The 22,638-nt window shown below is 38.1% G+C and overlaps 1 long non-coding RNA gene across 5 annotated transcripts in view; it reads left to right on the top strand.

Moving 5' to 3' along the window:
- The window catches only part of LOC146767697 (uncharacterized), a 382,268-nt gene that overhangs the window by 170,790 nt on the left and 188,840 nt on the right, over positions 1-22,638 (top strand). The gene's annotated exons all lie outside the window — the stretch shown is intronic.

Genomic DNA, 22,638 nt, shown 5'->3' on the forward strand with positions numbered 1-22,638 from the left:
AACATAGGTATTCTTATGGATGTTTAAAGTATGTTGCTCATAAGCATTGGTTCCTAAAGGAATCATTTATCTTCATCAACTTTTCCATGGGGAAATAGAGAGAGCAAAACTGAATATTTTGTCTGGATATTTGCTTGAGGTATTTTGAGCAAAGAGAATAAAACTAAAACTTCCTTTGTCCCTGTTTGTAGTGTGACTCCAATTTATTTTGATCTAGGCTATTTTAATCAGTGTTTCCATTGATTTTGGTCTGCTAAGTTGTCTTTGTATGTCTTCAGTCTTTGCTGTGAAGTTTCCTCATCTGGGAGTTATTTAATTTTGCTTTTTTTTTTCTTCCTTTTGTGTGCGTGTGTTTCATATTCCTCTTGTTTGTGAAAGTGGTGATAGGACTTATTTTTGCCTTTTCTAAGTAGCTTTGTAAAGCAAATCCAGGTACAGTAAATTGGAGATGCTCTGTTTTGTAAAGTGAACTTCATCAATTGGTGGTATTTGCCATCTACTTTTTCTTAAAAAGACTCTCCCCCAGCGCTTAGAACCAACCATTGCACTGAACCAAATTACACAGTAGCTTCACAGTGTAAAAATGTGCATAGTTTTGCTCAAATAACCCTTAAATGGGTTGGCTCTTTTGGATTTGTTTGGCATCAAAACTATATAGAATCACAGAATATGCTCAGTTGGAAGGGACCCATCATCACTGGGTCCAACTCCTGGCCCTGCAGAGCACACTCCAAGAGTCACAGCTTGTCCTTGAGAGTGTTGTCCAAATCCTTCTTGAGCTGTCAGTTTTGTTTCTGTGATCACTGCTTGTTCCAGTGCCCAACCACCCTGTATATATATATATATATATATATATATACACACATATGTATCTATGTCAGCATTTAGAGGTTCAGATTTAAAAACCAGATGTGAGGGCTCAAAATCTTATGGTGGAAAAAGTTAGATTAGTGCTATGGCACCCAAAGCAAATAAAACCACTTAAAATTATGATTCTTGAGTATGTTTGCAGTTTTGTGCTTGGGAATAAACGTTTCAAGTAACATGAGTTAGCTTAATCAAGCAGCCTGGATATATCACTTTAGTAAAGAGTAGGAATTTGAGGTAAATGCAATGTTTAGCTGTTAACTCCCAGCAGAAGTCTTCAGACATAGTGTTTTGGTATGTTAGAGCTGTTGACACTTCACTTACCTGCATTTGGTCACACTGGTGTATTTTTACCATACATTTGCAGTATGTTTTAGCTGAAAGGGCAGAATTCTGTCTGGTGTTTTCAAGTGTAGAAAATTAGTGGTTCAGAGACCTTTCTGTCACTGATGTCTCAAAAGAAAGCATCTCAGTTAAGTACTAAAATGTGGTTTAATGCACATCTTGTTCTGAAAGTCACTGTCTTCTAAAGTGACTGATGGCTTTTTGTATTTTTTGGATTTATATTACTCTCCAGGAAAGGAAAGGAGTGTTGTCTCACCAGGGAAAAATCAGGATTATGCTTTAATTTCCACTTTGCTTTCTACATTGTTGATGTAAATTTATTAAAGGAGCAGCATGCATTGAAATTTTGGGTAGTTTTGGCATCTAATTCCCTCTTAAAATTCTTATCCTCGGTCTTTGGTGCCCTTGTTTTTTCACCTGTGATGGAGACACACAAGAATGTTCACAGTATAATTGAGACTGCAGTGTGAATGAAGCTCTGAGAGACTGAAATGGCACTGGTTCTGCTTGCCTCCAAAAAATGCTGCCGGAAAGCCCAGCTTTCACTAGGCTCCACGTGGAAGAGAGCCAAGGAAGAAAATGCTGCTAAGTGAATTTAATGCTATGTATATATAGACACACACACAAGATTTGAGCATGAAATGGGCCAAGGAGAAAGCTGCTGAAGCCAGAGGGCAATATCAAAAGAAGAAAGGCATTATACTGTGACTAAGAGACAGTGGTTCAACCCCCTGGGACTCACTGCCCACCTCCTTCCTGCCACAGCTTAGCAGAGAGGGGATTTGAAGTCGTCACAAAGCTGAAAAGCAAAATACCAGCTTTGTGCAAGAAGAAGATAGACCTGGGCAATTATTTTCTAGCTGCACAGCTATTTAAGCTACAAAGCCATGTTGGGATTGGGCTGCTCTTTTTTACACGAGGCTGAAAGCTGTTCTGCTGCTGATGATCTGAGGGTAGGGCCGAGGGGTACAATATCCCAGCAGAGAGGGATGATGTCAGTCCCTGCCCAGTTAGCAGCTAAGCCTTCTCCAGAGGCTTAGGCCCTGCTGTCTGAATTTCACAACAAGGCAGGTCTCATTTTCTTTCTCAGTCAAGACCCTTAAAATAGGTGTAGCAAAGTTTTATGGTTAGAGGCAAGGAACTAGCATGCCAAAACCACTCTGAGTCAAGGATGATAGAAAATGGTTGTTGCTATTTCTTACCTTTCTAAACCTTGGGAAAGACAGGATGTTGTTAAACATCAGAGGGAACCAGAACAGACAAAGCTCCCTAAGGATTGCTATCAATGTGCTGCATGGGAATACCCTGGTCTGTGTGAATTGGTTTGCCATTGACATGGCATCTGGGAATAGCGGTGGGAAATCATCCTGAAAAGCAGCATTGGAAAGCTCCATGACAAAGTCGTCTTCTCTGGAAAGAAGACCAAGAGAGAGGGAGAAAAAATTGTCAAAGAAATACAAAAGATCAGTCAGTGAAAAGATATAAAACTCCTATGTGGTGTTCTCTTCTTTATTCTTGACTTTTTGGCTGTGCTGGAGAGTGGATCTGTGGTAGTTCAAGGCTGTTTCTCAGTAATATTAATGGGGGTTATATAATTTAAAATGCATTCCTGAATTCTGTGGATTTAATGGTTTCTAGGAATTTGGACTGTGAGTGTATTTCTGTGATAACATGGAGAATGCCAAATTTAAATTTCATTAGTTAAATGTATGGTGTCTGAGTGAGAGAATTCCATTGGAGGACTGTCCATTTGTGGACAGTCACTGCTTTGATTTTTTTTTAAGGTTCTCTTACAGCAGCTTTCATTAGCTATATGCAGAAGGAATTTACTGTCATTGTGGGTGGATTTAATTATGCATATATTTGTTTTATTTAGATTTGCACTCTTTTTTTATTGGAAACTTGTGAGAATACTGTTATTGAAACATAACTTCAGGGTTCATTTACAGAATTTCCATGCTGTTGTCCCACATCACCTATCACACAGAGGCATACTAAAGTTTTTGGTGAATGCTGAACTCATGTCCTCTTCTTTAGCTGACCTATATCTTGCTCCAGAGGTAGTGCCCTTTGCTTGTGTACTGAGACATTCCCACTGGAAAAACCCCAGGGCTGCTTTATCTGTGATTTCAGTAATGTCAAGCTTTTTCCTCTTTTAGGAGATTATGGCACTTGGGATGCGGACCAGTCTTTCTCCTATTTATAAAACAAAGGAGTAAGGAAAGGGTCTCTGCTTGGAGGTGGCTTTTCCATGATTCCTATCCATCTGCATGTCTTCAGCTTTCTGTCTTCTCTTTTCTGACCAAGTAATGTGAGATTAGGCAGTCGTTCTTTATTTTTTTCTTTCCCCACATTAGCTTTGCATCAAGATACCATCCTTGGTTTTTATTTAAATTTTCAAGGTGTTGAAACATGAGTGTTTTTCTTGCATGTTTAACTTTGAAAGTCAGTACAAACACATTTAAACAATTGTGTTTGTACCTACCACAGTTCCAGTTCCATCAAGTCTGAAGCGATGAACAAGAATGAAAATAGGGTAACTGTTACCACTGGGAATGAGAGGGGAAGAGCAAAAGGAGCATTTGGCTGACTTTTGATTATTTCCATTGTATTTTCCAACAAACTTATTTGAGAACGATGTAAAGAATAAATCTATCAAGATGAACACAGGATATTGGCATGAAACTCTTCTAGGTGTTTCACTGAAGAGAACTAGATTGCCTGCCAATTCACCTGGTTTTCTGGTACATCATTTTCTCTGCTATTTGGCCCTGCACCATTCTTCTTCCATCCCACACTTTGCACATTCCTGCCCTGCAGCTGGAAGGAAGGCTGTACTACTTCCTTCTCCCATAAAAGCATTCCCCCCAGAACTTTAGAAGATGATGGCTTTTTCTCTCATCTTGAATTCAAACAATGTGAAATCCAGACTGTTTAATCTTTATTTTTACCTATATGCTAGAGCTATGTATAATGCACATGAGAAAAACAGATATATGATATCTGGCAAAATGACTGAGTTGTTATTTCATGTATTTTCCATAATGGCACTGTAACAAATAACCTCGGAGACCTTAAAAAGTTCTATTTTTTTTTTTTTCATATGAGGGGTTTGTGGATGTAGTTGTGGAAATTACTGGGGCAACATTTTTAATAAGGTTCTTATCCAGCTACAGAAAATATGTCAGAGGTGCTCCCACACAAGTTCCCATAATATTAATAATATTAATAATACTGCTAGGTCTAGAAGATTTACCTGGTGGCTCCTGGATTCCCCCAGTATGCAATCAAGTTCCCTGCTGGAAGTTTACCTGCCTGGCTGTGTCTGCCTGTTGTTCTGGCGCCATTTCTGTAGCTGTGCAGCATCTAAGTTCCTGAACCTGACGAATCTCACCTCTTCCCTTTTACTTGTGGTTTAAATACTTTCCATCTTGGCTGAAGAAGGAAATGTGATGAAAAGAACATAATGAGCCTTTACATATAAGCCACCTCTGCTTCTCTCAGTCTTGGAAAGGGGCTGCTTTTCAGCAGGCTGAGAGGACATAGCTATTAAGTCTTCCTGTGTGTGGAACAGAGCTTAGAACATGACATTGGATCTTTGGAGGGAAAGAAGAATCTCCTCCTGGGGTAGGAGTCTGTGTATGGAGTGAGTGTGAGAGCCATCTGTGGCTGAGACATCTCTGAGCCATGCTACACATCATGGACAGGGCTGCCAGCCCTCAGTCATCTGTCATTGCAGAAAAATGTCCTAAGGCATGGGAAGTTAAATGCCACCTCTCATGCTCATAAGCTCTGGAGAGAAAAGGGAAAGGGGGTTGGAAATCTTCCTGTCTCAGCAGCACCTGTGTGTGGGCTGTGTTGTGTTCCTGCACACCCTGCAGCTCAACACTGCCCAAGCCCTGCAGGTGCAGGGTTGGGAAGGACAGAGACTCCTTCTCTAGACATTCCCAAAGTGGCTTTTTGATCCACAAGGAACAGCACATCAAATGTCTGGGCTGTTGAGTCTATCATATAGTTTCTGAATAGTGCCTGGATGCTGAAGTGGAACAATGAGATAACAGAAAATTAAATGGACCATGGAAAATATAGCTAGAAAATACTGATTAGATCACCTAATTAATCAGCCTTTCAAAGCAGGATTGTTCTCAAGTGTATTTTCTGGTATGTTGTCCAGTTTTGTTTTAAAGAAGCCCATTAAAAAGTTTAAGCTGAATATTGTACTTTAACTTGGAGTGAATGTATGCTGCATGATCTCTGTGACACTGCTGCATAATTTAGAATTCTTGCCATGCTATTAATAAATCTAGACAAAGACCAGATGCAAGCAAGCTGTAGCTGAACTCAAGAATCTGCAAAAGCTGGGCTAACCTCTTTAACAGCAGAACATATGGCTGCTACATTAACAGCCACCCTTTTTTTTTTTTTTTTTTTTTTTTTGCTAAAGTGAAGCATTTTATTGAAAGCATGAGGGGAAAAAAAGCTAAGAACAGAAATAAAGCATGACCTTTGATATGCAGTCGTCTTCTCTGACATTTTCACCATTTAGTATAGATTGATGGGTCTATACATCCAACCTCCTGTTACAATTTTATAGCCTACACTCCTGTTTTACTTGGTGTCTCCTTTTTCAATCTTTTCTATGTTTAAGTCATAGGAGAATTTTAGGATAAGCATATATAAACCTTACATGGTTATATATTTGAAGTGTGACAAGCACAAGGTCTTTACAAATAGCAACCATCTGATTAAAACCAAGTTGTGTCACAGGGTAATTATTTACATGTTTTGAAAAAAACTGCTTGAGAAGCTTCTAGTGATGGTCTGTGAACTTTCTTGTTTCATATTGGCAAAGGGATCCAACTGTTTCTTGGTGGAAACTGGAGAGGCATTATAACCTACAGTAAGGCAAACAATGAAAATTTCTTTATGGCAGTAAAGGAGGTCATAATTATTGATTATTTCATTGCATGAGTGAACAAACACAATGCAAACACAAGTGAAATGTTGTGCATCCTTTCTGAGAGGCTCCTGAGAACAGCCAGTTACCAACAGTCCCTGATATTTCTTAACTAATTGTCCTTCACCTCCATGAAAGTGCTTGGGACAAGTCTCTGGAGAAAAGTCACAGAAGAATATTTTTCTATTACTTTTTCAGCACCTTCTGATATAACTCTGTGTTTTCAGTACATATATATGTCTGTGTTCCATAGGTATCCCCATTTCCTTGGGGGCTCAGCTCATGAACTTTGTGTTTATTTTTTTTTAGCAAAAAAGGAATAAATTGGCATAGATTTAAACAACAAAACCATAATTGTGGGTATTCGCTTCCTTTAGAGAAAAAACTTAGTAGAGTATAAGTTTTTCAGTTAATCAGTATCATTTTGTGTATTTGATGCAGAATTGCATCAAATCGATGTGTTCTGACTAAATTACATTGACTTAGATTTCTTTCAGAAGTTGTTGCTTGAAAGCTTCTTGAAATCCTTGTTAGCAATGTCACAGAATATTTACATTGCTTTTACTCAAAGGCTGAAAAATGTAATAATCTATTTTCTGGTTTGTTTGTTAAATAAAAATTCCCAGGATTTCATTTGTGCTCAAACAGTGCTTTCACCATCTGAGGCCCAAATCTGTGGGGTTTTTTGGTGTGAAAACAATACACTAATAATGGATTTGAGATCTTAATAATGAAATTGTTGAAGTAAAATAGTTATTTTCATTTCAAAAATAAAATTTATTTCCATCCAAAGGAAACCAGAATAGTATTCTCTAATCTTGTTTCCCATTCTATACTATTTTAATGTTTTTACTTTTGCATGCATAGCACATACTCTTAATAAGCCATTATTATCTCAAGTATATATGAAATTGAAGGTAATAAGGGGAATTTACTTTGCTAGTTGGCAAATAAATTCTCAAACTATGTGTGGATAGTATGGGATAAATTTTATTTTTAAAGGGAAATTTTATAACTTTTAAATTGAACATAAAAGAAACCAAACTACTAAGCAAATAGATTTGTTCAAGAGCGATTTTCTAGGAAAGACAGTTCCAGTCATTTCCTGGCAGTCAGGGGACTGTCATGAAGAAAGCAACTTTGTTACATTTATGCTACTTTGATTGCTAAAGTACAGGTATGCTTTATTTATGTACATTTATAGATTTTTATGTCATTCTGATTTTGCTCCTTAAGGTCCCAGTCAGGCAAAGTTTTATGCACCTGCTGCAGCTACCTCTGAGTGTCTTACAAAGCAAGTTCCTAAATGAAATCATCTGTGGAGCAAGGACTTCTCTCAGTTTCCTGCAAAATGTGTTTGAAAAGTAATTTTTTATATGGCCTGTTTTAAGGATTCTGTGTTGGAATAATCAGATCTATTTTTTTTAGAATCTCAGACCCATCATTCCAATTAATCTTGTCAATTGTGTTTGAAAGAAATGTATATATTAATTTGGTTTTTATTTTCACTGCTTGATGAGTTCATGTCACACCTTAAGCTACATCACTTTCTGTGTTGTGGCTTGTGCAAAGCATAAATGAGAGAAATTATTTACCACCTGAATTCTTGGGCCAGGAGCCTAACTTTGATGATCCTCATGATCCTTTCAACTCAGAATAGTCTGTGATGCTGTAATTTTATGGCATTGAAACAACACAGGAGTAAAGTAACTGGATAGAAACTTTCTATAGTACTTAAACACAGTATTGTTAGTGCATGTCAGTTACCAAGTTGCCAAGTTCCAATAATAATTGCACAGTTTACTATTAAGTTAATCTGAAGTTAAAACATAAAATCTGATAGTTGGTGGTTTCCAAACTGAAACTCTTCCATAATTTAGCTAGACTTAAATTTGCTGTCCTGTTTTTTGTTTTAGTGTATGAACATTTTCTAAAGGACATTTTTTAGTTCCATGGTGTCTACTCTTTTCTTTCCTGCTGAAGTCCATTGAACACCTTTGAGTTCTTGCACTTATTTTTTGCCTATATGCCCATTTTGGTCTAAACTCTCAATATTTTAGTGCACAGGTAAAGTGAGGGAAGAGCTGTTACTCTGTGGAAGTGGCTGCAACACTAGAGATTTATGATTTTTGTGTGTGTTTATATAACCCTTAGGAAATCCTGTCAGTCATCTTTATTGTGAGGAGAATTCCCCTCTGTCCTTCAGTAGTCTACTCACAAACACCCTCTTCTGTTGAACCTTGCATTTTGTAACAGGGGATTTAATCTCCCATTCTTCAGCGCCTTGTCCATCACTTTGCTGCTCTTCCAGGCCTGCAAACCTTGTCTTATGCTCCAGTGACACAAGTCCTGGGACCTGGCCAAGTGTTCAGATTAAGCAGGACTGCTGAAGTGATGACATGAGATTTCCAGAGTAGCCATGATATTTATCCAGGGAGCCTAGGATCTGTCCCAAGGGGGTGTCCTTCCGTTTGGAGGGGCTACCTGACATCTCATGATGGATCACAATGCTTCAAGTAGGAGTTTTGTAAAGGGATCTTGGACCTCTTGAGAAGTGAGGGAGAAGCTGAGAAACAAGCCTGCAGCAGCAACATCTTTGCCAGAATGCTTAAATAGGGTGGGTGGTGGTATGAGTGACACTGAGGTTTTAAGTCTGTCTTTCATCTCAATATTATACTTTTATGGATTGCTGGTTAGCACATTTTGAAAGCAGAACAGCTCCTAATTTTGTGTCCTGGTAGGACATAAGGACAGCTTGAATATATTGCTGTTGAATTATAGATTTTGTTTTTCTTTTTCTTTATTAGAAAAATACATTTTAATTTAATTTCCTGAAAAATTTCCTAATCAAAAGAAGTAATTTTTGAGATCTTACAAGGGCCTCATATAACTTACTCAGCCAGATTTTTCTAAATGTGTCTTATGCTCAAGTATTCTAACATTTGCACAGTTTAGGCACATCATTGCCTTAGAACATAGATTAATACATGTAAGGATCTTTCTTATCCTGGATGTCTGGATGGCAGATGAGATTTTTGTGTTTTCATCTGCTTGCATTAGTGTGCTCAGCTTTTGCTATGATTGCTGTTCAATACATGTTTCAATTTGCTGTAAATAATAATTAGAAAAACTCAATTCCCTTGCTATAGGAATAGTAATGACAAGAGAAGGGAATTTCCTCTGTTTGCTTCTTTGGTCTCTTTGTCATGATTTGTGATGTTTTTAACCAGAGTCAGTGTCAGTAATGAGCTTTTAGGGCAGCAGAGTAAGAATATTTGGAATTAAATTGGTGACCTGTAATTTTATGGAGTGGAAAAGGCTGATTCTAAGTGGGGTAGCAAAGATTTCTCACTGAGGATGTAATGCTAGCTGCTTTCACCACCATATTGACTATTCCACAGGGAAATTTATTCATGCATGACAGTTGTGCTGGTTTTGGACAGAGGTGATGATTTCAGGACTCTGATTTTACAGTATCTCAAAATCTGTAAAAACCTTTTAATTCATTAGTCTGTCATGCAGTAATTCACTAGTAATTCACTAACTTCTGCAAGGCATCACTCTCCAAGCTAAAATGACCATGTCTTTCATAAATGAGAGACACTCTTCTGACAGTGACTTGAATTTTTTTTTAGTGGGGAAAATAGAGTATGCCACTATAAAAAATTGTAGAGGTTGAACTTCTGAAGTTGTAATGAATGACTGGAGGCTGTCATTCTAAGAATGTTTTTTAGATGTTTTCAGAAAGAAATGTGATACTGTAGTCTGAAAGTAGTTTTATTTGTGTTCCTGCTTGCTGTGGGTCTCCAATGAGTTTTGTTAGTGAAGGCAAATAGACTGTCAGTCTTGGATCCCAAGTAACACTTATGAGCTGGTGTAGGAGTTGGTCTTCCTGAGCAATCTGGATCCATAGGCAGTTGCCTATGCTTAAAGACAGTGCTGTTTTCCAGAATCCTTACTTGATTTTCATATGTGGTTTTGTAAGCCATGTATGCTTTAAAGTGTCTGGAAAACAGTTGGGAATGGAGGGAATTAACTTCACTGGGATTTGGTCAGAGTGCTGAGAGGTTGTGACCTGCTACAAGGTGTTCTTCATCTGGGCTGTTGGCAAAGGGTCTGTGCTTCCTCAGGCCATGAGGATTTCATTGGTTTCAGCCCTAGCCTGTAAGGAGAAGCCTTGAGATGAAATCAAAATTTGAACTATTGTGGAAGGTGATCACAAGCACGTTGAACTTTCCAGGACATTGCAGCCATCTGTTTTTTGCTAACATAATTCAAAATGCTGGTTATGCTGTGTGAAGTAGAACAAAGATAATTTGTAATGAACATTCAACCAATCCTCTGTATTTTGTGGCTTTTGTACAAAAGCCAAAGTCTCTTGCATGCCTTCATATTTTGCAAATATCTGTGAAATTCCTTCAGCAAAAAATCTGTCATGTATATGCACTCTTCTGCAGGTAGGGAATTTTTGCAATTCTTTTGTGTTTCTGTTGACCCCATTTTATGCTGTAGAGTGGTTTTTATTTTGCGTTTTTGGTTTGGTTTTTTTGTCATTGTTTTTTGTTTGTTTGTTTGTTTATGTGTGGGGGTTTTTTTTAATAGCATACCCATGGCATTGACAGACTCTTGAGGGCTACTACTCTCCTTGCCACCATGTCAGCTCGTGGCAGACCATAGAAAGTGCTCAAAAAGCCAATGCTTTTTCTACCTGAAGACAGTGTTTCAGTAACCCTGGATTTGAGCTACAGCAGTAGGGAGCAAGGGAAAATTGTTCTTTATTCACTGCAGGTTTTTTTTTTTTTTTTTGACTGAATAAGTTGCACTGCAAATTGGAGTAGTGTCATTGCAATTACACATGCAATTTGATAGTCAAAGCTATGTGTAATTAAATGTGAATTTGCAATAGCAGCAAGGTAATAAGTCTCTTTGTAGAGAATAAATTTTTTAAAATGGCCATTCTAATGAAAGTCTGTTTCACTCTCAACTGTTTTCAATGTATACTTTGCCCAGTGTTCATCACATTATCTGTTTGATTCTTTTCAGGTATAAATTTCAAAATGGGAGTTACAAACCCATTGTAAATTCATTTGAATGACCTTTGGATGGCCACCAGAAGTTGCTGTGGGTCTTAGTGTTCTTGTTGGAGTGAAGGTGTAGTGGTACAACGTCTGGGAGATCTCTTATTAATGAGAAACAAAGAATTATGAAATCTGCATTTGCTTAAGCCTGTGACCATGTTCTTGTCTTTAAGCATGTGGCTGCCTTGAGGCTTGTCTGAAAATGTTGAACCTAGTTCTGCTTAAAATAATAGGAAAAGTAGTAGGTAGGAGAATGAGACAGTCTATATTTGGAATCTGTGATTTCTTACAGTTAAATTCTGTGATTTCATATACTTAAATCTGTAGTGTTTTTATATAATCAGAGCACATTAGTAGGTAATCACAGAATGTTTTGTGTTGGAAGGGACCTTTAAGACAACCTAGTTCCAACCTCTTCCGTGGACAGAGACACCTTCCACTAGACCAGGTTGAATTCCTACTGAGGTTTTCTTCAAAAACTGCTTTGTATTCGGTGCAAACAGCTGAGAATGGGGGTCTAACTAAGGACAAGCAGGTAAGTGGAAGGCTGGGAAGTCAGAACATGATTTTCCATTTCTCATTTGAATTCTTACCACGTTAGTTACAAGTCCTAGTTCTGGAATGGTTTTCCTCAGGAGAGTGGAAGTATGTAATAGACAAGAGAGCAGCCTTTGCTTGTAAAGGTGCTGTGATGAAAGATAATGGAGCATTTCAAGGGGGAAGAAAGACTCACCATAGGGTGGGGGGAATGTTAAGGGTTTTTTCCCAATTTATTGAAAACTAGTTTTTTTTTTTTTTCTTTTGTAAGAGTTCTGTCAGCAGTTGGAATTTTTATACATTGTGCTAATCCTACCTTTATATAAAAGTCATAAATCTTATAAATTAATGCATCAGGCAGTAACCAGAACTCTTCAGTCTGTTTCTTTTTATGGAGTGACCTGACACTTTTTGCAAACAGCAGACCTAGGTGCTCTGCATGAGCTCCAAACTGGATTTGTAGTGATCAGCTCATAGGAATGGATTCTGGCCCTACTTCCAGTCGGGTGAGAAAATGTGGTTTAAGTTAAATGCAATAATACTGCAAAAAAGATAGGAATTACTGACCTTTTGACATTGGATTTTAAAGTTTAACATAATGGTACAGGGACCTATGAATGTTTTTATTGGTACTTCCATTAGTTCCCTAATAATCTTGACATTTCCAACTACATAACATTTTCTGGGGTGTAGAAGTCTCTTTTTTCCATCTCCCTGTTCTTCAAGAATGCAGATACATTTAATAGCTAATTAGTGGAATTGGTTGCTCTCATTGCTTATGAAATTTAAGGGGTGTGATTCTGAACTTTCAGCTTCCCTCTAAAAGTACAACTTTTTAAATGTGCAAATATTTACAAACATGAATCACAACTGCTTTGTTTAATCTGTAAAAAATAACAAACAACAAAACCTGAGTAACTGCCCATAATTGAAAATATGGTATAGAGGGAAAACAATTTTGCATTTAATATCAAAAAGGCAATTTTTGATACTGTAGGGCAATAAGGTAGTCTATTCAGTGTCTGTTCTAAAAGAAGCAGCATTTATGGGCAGTACAGATGACCAATATACATTACAGAACCAATTTTTTAAAAAAGTGTTTTCATTTGAGCAGATATCTTTGATTTTTTTAAAATAGGCTTTTGTTTTACATAATTTTGATAACTCTTGCTGACAAGCAGCAAGTTCCGAAGGCCTGGAATTCTCTTGAGGTTTTCTTGCACAGAGACCAAAAAATAATTGTTAAATGCTTCCAGTGCTCCAGCCCTGAAGCAACATTCTGCAACCAGATGATACATACAAACTTGCTTCCCATAAGAGAGCAGCCTAGTGCTGAAGGAAAAAAATATAGCTATGTTTTTAATATCAGATGTTCTTAACCCAAGCATCTGGTTTGAAACATTCCTAATTCAGAAAATGTCATGTTAAAGAAAGTGCAAAGTACTTTAAAATAATTAGGAACGAATCAGGCAATTTGGAGGAATGGCAAACCACTGGGTTTTTTGGAACACAAGTAGTGCTCTGGAAGAGCAGTGGTGCTCAAGGATTCATTCCTGCTGGTACTGGTGGTACCTGAAGCTTCAATTGTGGTGTTTCTCACCCAGGAAAACAAAAGCTTTGACCCATTTCACGGATGTGTCCTATTTCTTGTCTCTAGGCAGCCAGTTTGGGCCTTGGTTGCTGAGAGAAGAGAATGAAAATTGTGTAACACAAAAAAAATGCTTTTGAATGGTGCTCTAAGAGCTACTTCTGTATTTATCAGTATCTGCTACAATTTTAGGAAACATGTCTTCACCGGAATAAAATCAACAAATAATGTGGAGTAGGTGTGATGTTTCCCTTAATTAACTGCTTCATACAACTCATGGTTTGATTTGTGATAGCAAGTAGAGGAACTTAAGCTTCCACTGATAACACCTAAATTTGCAATTGTGCTCAGAATTTGAAGCTTGGCCACATCACTAGCACAGTGCTTTACTGCAAAAAGCCTTTCTGATCCTCCTCATAAATGGAAATAGACCTATGAAAATAAGCAGTGGATCTAAGCTTTTCAGTGCAGGACACTGAGTGAGTGGAATTTTATGTGTCAGGAAACACATTGTCACTCCGATACTAAAGGAAAAATACATATTTTTAGTGGAAAAAAAGCAAATTTTTGTTTATTTTTAAAACTAAACACGCATAACCCCAGAGTAAAACTGAATCTTCTTGTAATACTTTTAAAAGAAAATTATTTTGCTCTTATTGTAGTATTCTTTCTGTTTGCTGTGATGAGCTGCTTCAGCTTCTGCCAGTTGAACTGGCACATGTTTCTGCCAGCAAAAAAGAAACCAGTTCCATTCACTGGAAGTTTCCTAGTTTGTACCAGGAGAGAGTCTAGTTCTACTTGATCAGAGGTTATTTCTGTGATTTTAAAAAAAGATTTTTAAAAGAATATATATTTTTTCTATTTTCTAGTGGCTCCCTGAGAAAAGCCAGGAGAGTAATGCCAGGAATGGCGCTTGGTCCCCATGCATGAACATTTTCTCCTTCCATGGGGGTAAATATTGATCAGTGCAATACTTCCTTGCGGTTCTTGAACTTTAAATTTATGTGACTTGTGGTATTCCGAATAGACGATTTACTTTAGGATCTGTCTTCTTGCAGGTCTTGCTCATGAACTTACTTCTTGGGTAAAAAGCATTTTAATTGGTTTCCTTATAAAAACAGTGTAGAGCACAGGATAATCCACTTCCTTTGGTAGCCTCTTGACAGATTGTTGATTGCAGATAAATATTCTCTCTCTTTCTTGATAGTGTTTTACTTCTACCTCTTTTGAGGTTTTATTCTTCCCTCTTTTCCTTTGAAATTTCCTTGGGCTTAGCCATGTTTCCTAGGAAGTGATTTTGGTGTGGTTATGCTGTGTCTGCTCATGTAGTAATTTTCCATGCATAATTTTTTCCATGTCTTGATAAAGTTAAGGATGGAGGTCAAAGACAAAATGATCTTACTGGTGTTGCAAAAGCCAACGCTTGGGCAAAGGTGGAAAAGTCCATCTGAGAGAGTGCTCCTTTTGTCCTGGCACAAAATCTGCTTTGGAGCTCTGTAGCTGTCTTTTCTCTGTGTACTTCTTCTGACCTATTGAGACACAAATCCTTGCTGGGATTGCAGTGCACCTTGGTAGCAGCCAGGCACTTGCTGTCTCCTGGCCCAGCATCCAGATGGGAGTTTGGAGAAGTCACTGGCTGTGTTCCAGGGGGCAAACTGGGGTGGGAAAGGGGAAATGAGGAGTTACTGCAGCAGGTAGCACAGAGCACACCAATCTACGTGCCTGCTCTTTGCATGGAGTTCCTTCAGTCATCTTGGTGTGTTTCTGCCCAGCTGGAGGTCTGTTTGCTCCATTGCAGTATGTTGTATTATTTTGATTCACCTGTCTGTGCTGTTCCCACACTTGAGGGTGTGGTCTCTGAGGATGAGCCCAGCAGGGGGATGTGTGTTCTGGATGGGATCTCATGGTGCAGGGGTTCTCAACTGTAGTCTCCAGAAGGCTGCTTGTAAGTTGCTGCCTAATTGCATTAAAGATGTCTAAAAATAGAATGTTTCTCCATTTAGTTTCCAAGCCAGGAATTGCTATAATTGCTGCTTGTCATGTGGAATATGTGTGTGCAAATGCACAAGTGTCTGTGCCTGACAGGGAACTCTGGTGAAACAGGGTCTTCAGAAGAGGATTCATTTTCATTATCGCTTCATCAATTAAGACTTTTAAGGAACACTACCCTTTTAATTTCCCTTGATGCTTCATGGCAGTGAGATTGGATAATGTTGACTGGCAGGCCAGGAAAATGCTCGAATAAAGAGATAGTCCAGGTTTTGAACATAATTTGGTTCCCATATAGCAGCACTAGAGTTCTGTGGATTTTCACTGGCACGGCCTTTTACCAAGCCTGATAATAGTTTCAAGTGCTGTAGGGAAAAGGGAAGGTAACTCTTGTTGGATTAATATTTTCAGGTTGCCTGTAGATTCAATGCAAGGAATTTTGAGGGTTTTGTCTGAAGCCATAAGTGCAGCATATTTTAGAACTGGGAGCTCAAAATATCAATTTAACATGATTTTTTATCATCTCATTATCCCTCCAAAATATCTGTTCAGTCTCTTTTCGGTCATGCAGTGAAGAAATAAAAATGGTCTTAACCCCAAACAATAACAGCAACTGCACAACATTTCTCATGTTCTGTCAAGTGTCTGGGGTAGCAGTTATTCTAGATTTGTACTGTTTCATTGAATGACTTCTGTACTCTTTTATCTGGAGATTTTATTGGGAAAATTTTAGCTCACGATTTTTATGGGTTTTTTGATTCTTTTCTGGCTTCCAAGCAAGCAGTCTGCCCAGTGCTGGTAGGAGAGGGCTGCAGGCTGGGGTTGAAGAAGAAATCAGTTTCTTTTATTAGAGCTAGGTTGGAATCTTCTCCTTAATTCCTATAAAATTTGTGTTTTCCTTTAAAAAACACCAAAACCAAACCAAAAAGCAAAACACTCTCAAATAAAACCACAAACAAAGGAACCTAATTATATTTGCATAAACATGATTTTTAGGAACTAAAAAAATCAATCCAACATTCCCCCCAGCTGTGCCCCAACAATGAAGCCCACTCCAAAACTTTGAGTTTTTTTTTTTTTCTTTTGGACTAAGACATGCAGAGACTCTGAAAATGGTCAGTAAATTCCATGTTGTACTTTCAACTGCAGAGATGTTTCAGTGGAAAGAATTATGGATAATTTTGGTATTTCTCCCTGCAGTAAGGTCCAGAAGAGATGTGAGTGAAAATCACTAGGAGGATCTTGTGTAGCTTTGTGTAGAGGCTTCCCTGAGGAGGGCTGGGGTGGTGTGATGAGTTGCCACTGAGCTCATTAATGCAGCCTCTGCATGGGAAGAGAAAGCTGAGCAGCTGTCCCCTCAGGTTTGTGCAGGTGGCTTCTGGCCTATGACTACAAAGTTGTAGCTGCACGAGACAGGAGATAAATAGAAACAAAAGGGAGGGGAGCCAAGGAGATGCTCAGCCAGACAGTCCTGGGAATTGAAATGAAGTTGTCAGGAGCAGGGATGAGTGAAACCTTGAACTCAGGGAGCCTGGTCTAATTCAAGAGGAATGGTTCTCTCTAGCCAGTTCATGGATTTAAGTGGAGTAGCTAGAGGGGCAGGTGAAGCTGATCTCAGGCCAGATTAATCCCTAAAGTAATCTTGTTGGCATCACTGTACTGTCTTCCCTTTCAAGCTTCAGTGGAATTCCTTCAAAGATGTGTTTCGCCCTTCCAGCTCTTGTTTTACAAAATTCCACTGAATCATCACGTTTTACCAGATGCTCCTGGGAGCCTCTGCCCTGGATTACATCACTGGTGTCAGGACAGCGGGTCGGGTTACTGGGAGAGTAGGTTGCCTTATAAAGAAATTGTCATACTTGTGAGATGCTTTGCTTAATGAAGTTATGGCTGTAGCTGTAAATTTGCAAGTATTTGCAGTGCCAAAGAACTGAACAGATCGACAGCAAACTTCCATTTATGTGTGTGTGGGAGGCTTGGCAAACTGTTTCCCTCATTCACTCCCTTGAATGTTTGAGAGACAAGTTCTCTTTCCAGCTTTGCCACCAACACACTTGGTGATGTTGGAGGCTTCACGTAGGACCCTGTTTCCTGATCCATAAAGTGGGAATGATGGTATTCCCTGTGTGCTATTAGAAGCATGTAGTATTACTAGACAGAGCTCCATAGCCAGCCCTTATTGAGCTGACATATATTTGATCTGATTCTAGTAATAATGATTAAATCTAACAAAATTATGCAAGGAAGATGGCCTCGGGTAAAGGAAAAGAACAGAATAAGTACCAGAAGAGGTACATATCGCTGGAATCTAGCTTCATGTCAAGCAAGGAATGGGTAGGTATTTCTGTAGGAAACCACAAATCCTTTGTCAACAGAACTGACAAGTCATCCTTGAATTTTTAATCCACAGAATGGCCTTATTAATTTTAAATTTGCCTTGTATTATGGCATGCAAAGATCAGATGCAGACCTGAATGTTCTTACCACATGGAAAACATTTCAGTGAAGAGATGGAAAGCATTATTCTGTAAATGCATTTATTAGCAGCACAAACTGGAACAATTGAGCACGTCAGGTCTCAGTTTGATTGCACCGTGTTCCATGAGTTTGTGGGTGATGGTTTAAGTGTAGCTAAAAAAATACAACAGTTTCAGTAAAAAGAACTGTACCACAAGGAATACCTTGGTTTTTGATCACATACTACTATATCTTGAATAATTGTGGGTTTCTTTGCCAGCTGGTGTTTAAAATTTAATTTTCTATTATTAAGCTATGTAGATATTACTCTATTTTGCCAGTGGTCATAGAGTTTTTAGCCAGAATGTTGTTCATTTTTGTGTTTAATCATACTGATGCTAATAAATTTAACTCCAGAAATCCAGTTTGTGAACACCATTGTGATTATACCTGAAATGGAAACAGATTTCCATATTTTTCATGAGATTTTTCATGGGAATTTTGCTAGGAACATCCTTTCTCCTTGTTTACACAGCGGAGATCAGCTGTTATGAAGACTAATTATTTTAGAAGTCTTAACTAAAATTTCTATCTTTTCCAATAACAATACACTGAGAAGTGTAGAAATGCTGTAGAAATGCTATGTCGAGATGGAATCTATGAGGGCAAATTAAGCTCAGATCCACCTGCTTCTTTTGCAGCATGATTGACATTTTCTGTAATTAAAGAAGACAACCCTAACTGACCTAAAATCTGCATGTTTCTAATAATGAAATGGAGTCAATAAACAAAAGCCACATTTACGGAAACTGCACCTGTTGAAGAGATCACTTTTCATTTTGAGCAGTGTCAGATGCCTGCATAGCAGCTTCAGACTGCTGGCATATTGACTGCCCAGAAATGTTATGTTAGACATTGAAGAGAATGTAATGAGCTTGCTAATTAAAGGATGGTAATTGAAGGCCTCCAGATGATGCAGGGTTGGTGTTAGGGTTTTCAGTGCTGTGCTTGAAGAATGGTGGAAGCAGTCATCAGCTGTTTGTGTTGGTACTTTTCTATTCATTCCCAAACTCTTCTGGCCCAGCTGCCTGAGGCTCATGTTGGTGTCCCTGTTGGCTTTTGCAGATGTGTTTTATTTGGTTGCTTCATGTACCATGTGTTGAAAGAAAACCTTCTACCAGGGGCAATGGGTGAAGGTGAACAGAGTGCCTGGATGAAGGAAATTCTGAACAGAATACATATCTGAAGGTTCTTCTTGAACACAGCATAAGCTTTGTACCTTTTTATTTACTGCTTCTTGAGTGTTGCTTGCTCTGAGACTGTCGTGAGATTTCTCGGTACTTCAGAGGAAGTCAGTTTGTAGACAGTTCATGTAGTCTGTTTTGCATAATTTCTATTTAGAGAATGTTTAATGAGTGATAAATAATTTCCAAATGTATCTATCATGCATTAATGCTTGTGCTGTATCAAAAGAAAATGTTTTGGTTGAGCTTATTTCAGAGTATTGGCATAAAGAAAGCCTAGAAGCCAGATGATAGGCATCACCCTAAGATTAACTCGGTTTTGGTTCAGGCAGATCCAGACATGCACGCATGGGCATAACACACCCCTCCACTTTGCTAGTGATGATCTGGGGTGGGCTCTGTCCACACCATGTCAGTACATACTGACACTGCATCACTCTGAATATGACATATTGCATACTGAGAGCTAATCCAAACAAAAGATGAGCACAAAAAGGAAGAGTCGATTATTTATGAAACAAAGCAATCTGAGGAAAACCTCTCAAGGGCAGAATAAACATGGGAACAGTTTCCAGTTATGTGAATGACTTAAGACAGATTGTGAAGCGAAGTAAAATCAATCTGTGCCATGGACTGGGAGGAGTAAGTTGGTGTTTTTCTGGGAAAAAGCCCAAACCAAGAACAACCAGGCTTAAGAGGAGAAGAAATGCACATCGCAGCTTTGATATACAAGGTAAAGTTTCTTTTTGTGCATACAAAAGCAGAATATGGTCAGGAACAGAGAACCTGCTCCAGCAAAGGCTCAGCCATGGGAGACACACACTTGAGTTATATGTGCTGTGTGTGCACTACAACCAGTGCCCTGAGTGTAATGCAAACTCAAAATATGTTTTTGCTTTCTCTTATAATCCTCTTTTATCTTCCTCCCAGACTTGGTTAATGTTAGGTCTTCAAAGCAGACAACAAGCTTGGACTGAAAAGTCAATGGTGCAGGTGTAGCCTGATATTGAGTACTCTCCTAGTGAGCAATGTTTTTCTGTACTTGCACGTGCTTTACAAGCCCGTGCAGGCTGGCACACAGACACTTCACACACTTCATCCTAATTCCATGACTCATTGATTCTCCCATGATTCATTATGTGATTGGTATCCTAAAGTTTCCAGACTAGGTGCCCAAACTGGGAATCTTCCAGGAGGCGACTTAAGATTCTTGAGGGCTTCTTTGGTTTGAGAAGGCATGCTAACGTACATGCCTTAAAAATCAGTGATGTTACTCTTCTCTAAGAAAAATAAAATAGGAAGAATTCCTAAAAATGTTGCTCTTGTCAAAGGTAGATTTTGGGTCTAACATGGCTCTGACTTTGTAGTCAGAGAAACCTAGGTGGCAAACTGGTGGGAAATATTGAGCTAGTAAGTGTGCTCACAAAGGACTGAGATGGTGAACTGAATTTTGAGCATTGAGATAGACTAATATTTTTTTTCTAAGTCCAGTTTAAACATTGTGACTTGGTGTGTTACTCTGGCATCAAGCACTGGAAGGAGGACATTCCTAGTTAAAATCCTATTACTAGACTGGTTTTTTAATGCTTTTTTTCCATGTACTATATTAGTTCTTTTGATAGAATAAAGAAATCTACTGTACATTTTTGTTTGATTAACTGAAAAAAATTCTATTTTAAAATTTTTTCCTTTGTTTCACTACCTGAGATTAGAATCAATGACTCAGTTTTATCTTCAGGAGGTCAGTCTTCTCTTCTCAGTTTAATTTTCAACTTCATTCATTTTGTATATGAATATCCATGGTACATAACTGTGTGCTTTCTATGCATCCTTAGCCCTCACAAAAGCTAAATACTGGATTTTCTCTCTATACTTGGTTTGTCCATGCCCCTCATCATGCTCATCCATGATTCTAGGAAGAGTTATTTGTAATAAAATTAAGTTCTGAGCCCTTGTTAATATAGGAAACATTTTTTTTCTTTTAATTTTTTTTTTACTTGGTCAATGCTGAGAGTGGCTGAAGCTCTGACTCCTTCAGAGTATCTGCAAATAATTGCTTAAAGGTTTATACATCTAAAAAATGTACTCTTTTGGCCTCTAAAATCAGGGATGTGAGGTTGCTCAGCTTTACCTGATGATCCAGTATTGCTCTCAAGGTACTTTTATCTCAGAAGCTGTTACTATTTTTAATGCTATAGTCAAAATATGGAAGCAGCTTTACATAAAAGCAGCAATGTCAGTACACCACGAGAAAATCATTGATAAGATAGACTATTCCATCCTATAATTTTGATTCTTTTTATAATGGAGAAAAACTTAATGGCTTTAGTGTAGTTTATATCAAAAGATTATTTCTGAGAGCCTGGATAAACAATGCGAGGACCTATATTTCAACTTTCAAGTGTTTAACAAAGAATTATGGGATTGTCTTATAACTATGAGCTAAACGATGGGAATTTACGTTTTCCTTTTTGCAGGATAGTTCCTCTTAAAATTATACTCTGAACAATGGCTTATTTTCTTGTGCCAGTACTTGATTCCAAATACTGTGGCTTGGCAGCAGGCAGGTCTCAGATTTCAACCACATGTATTTCAAAAAAAATCAAAAGATCCTTATTTGGCACACCGCTTACATATCTTAAAAAGCTGTGTTTGTGTGTCAGATTTAAAAATAATTGAAACCAGGGGTGTAAAAACCTGAACTCTTCTTCCAGGATGTTTTGACTTCAATTGTTTCCAAGAGCATTGAAGGGAACAGAATGGAAACCGTGTGCAGTGTGAGGCACTGACAAAACGTGGAGAGACTTAACTTGAAATGGACATATGTGATACCACAGTGGCCTTTCCAAAATATTCATATTTGCCTTTCATTATGTATTTAAAAGAAATATATGCACACAAGTGCATGCTCCCCTGGAAAAACTCTATTCAGATTTTGTTTGGTAAAGAGGAGGATTGTGTTGCATAAGGAAGTGCTTTGTTGACCAAAGATCAGTTGCTGTATATGTATGTGCAATAATTTAAGGATGAGGGTGCATTCCACGTGGAATTAAAATTGGTGAGGGAATTAAAATGGTGACCTGCATTAGAACAGAATGACAAAGAGCAATATTGGAATTAAAATTGGTGAGGGAATTAGAATGCTGACCCGCATTAGAACAGAATGACAAAGGGCAATATCCGAATTTTAAAAAAATATCTCTTTGGAACCTTAATACCTATAATTATATTTTTTGGCCCTTAAGGTAAAATACTGATACTTGTGGTAGGAGTCACAATATACAAGAGGATGCCTCTTTATTTTTTACACAGCTTTTAGAAATGTGTAGAAAAAAAATTACGTAAACTCATAGCTGGCCTCTAGTAACCCATTATGGAGAAACTTGTCCTTGTTCCCTTGGAATTTGTTTTTCATCCACAAAAAATTATGTGGAAAGTTGAGTCCCAGTCTTCTGCAAGTAAAACATTCACTGAGGGAATGACTTAGAACAGACATGAGGAGAGGAAATTGCAGCTTGCTTCTGCTCATTAGTTAGGTGAGGCATAACATCAACTAAGGAAGTTATCCCAAAAATT

Source organism: Lonchura striata, chromosome 4, assembly GCF_050655825.1.
Source record: "Lonchura striata isolate lonStrDom1 chromosome 4, ASM5065582v1, whole genome shotgun sequence".
Taxonomy (NCBI): Eukaryota; Metazoa; Chordata; class Aves; order Passeriformes; family Estrildidae; genus Lonchura; species Lonchura striata.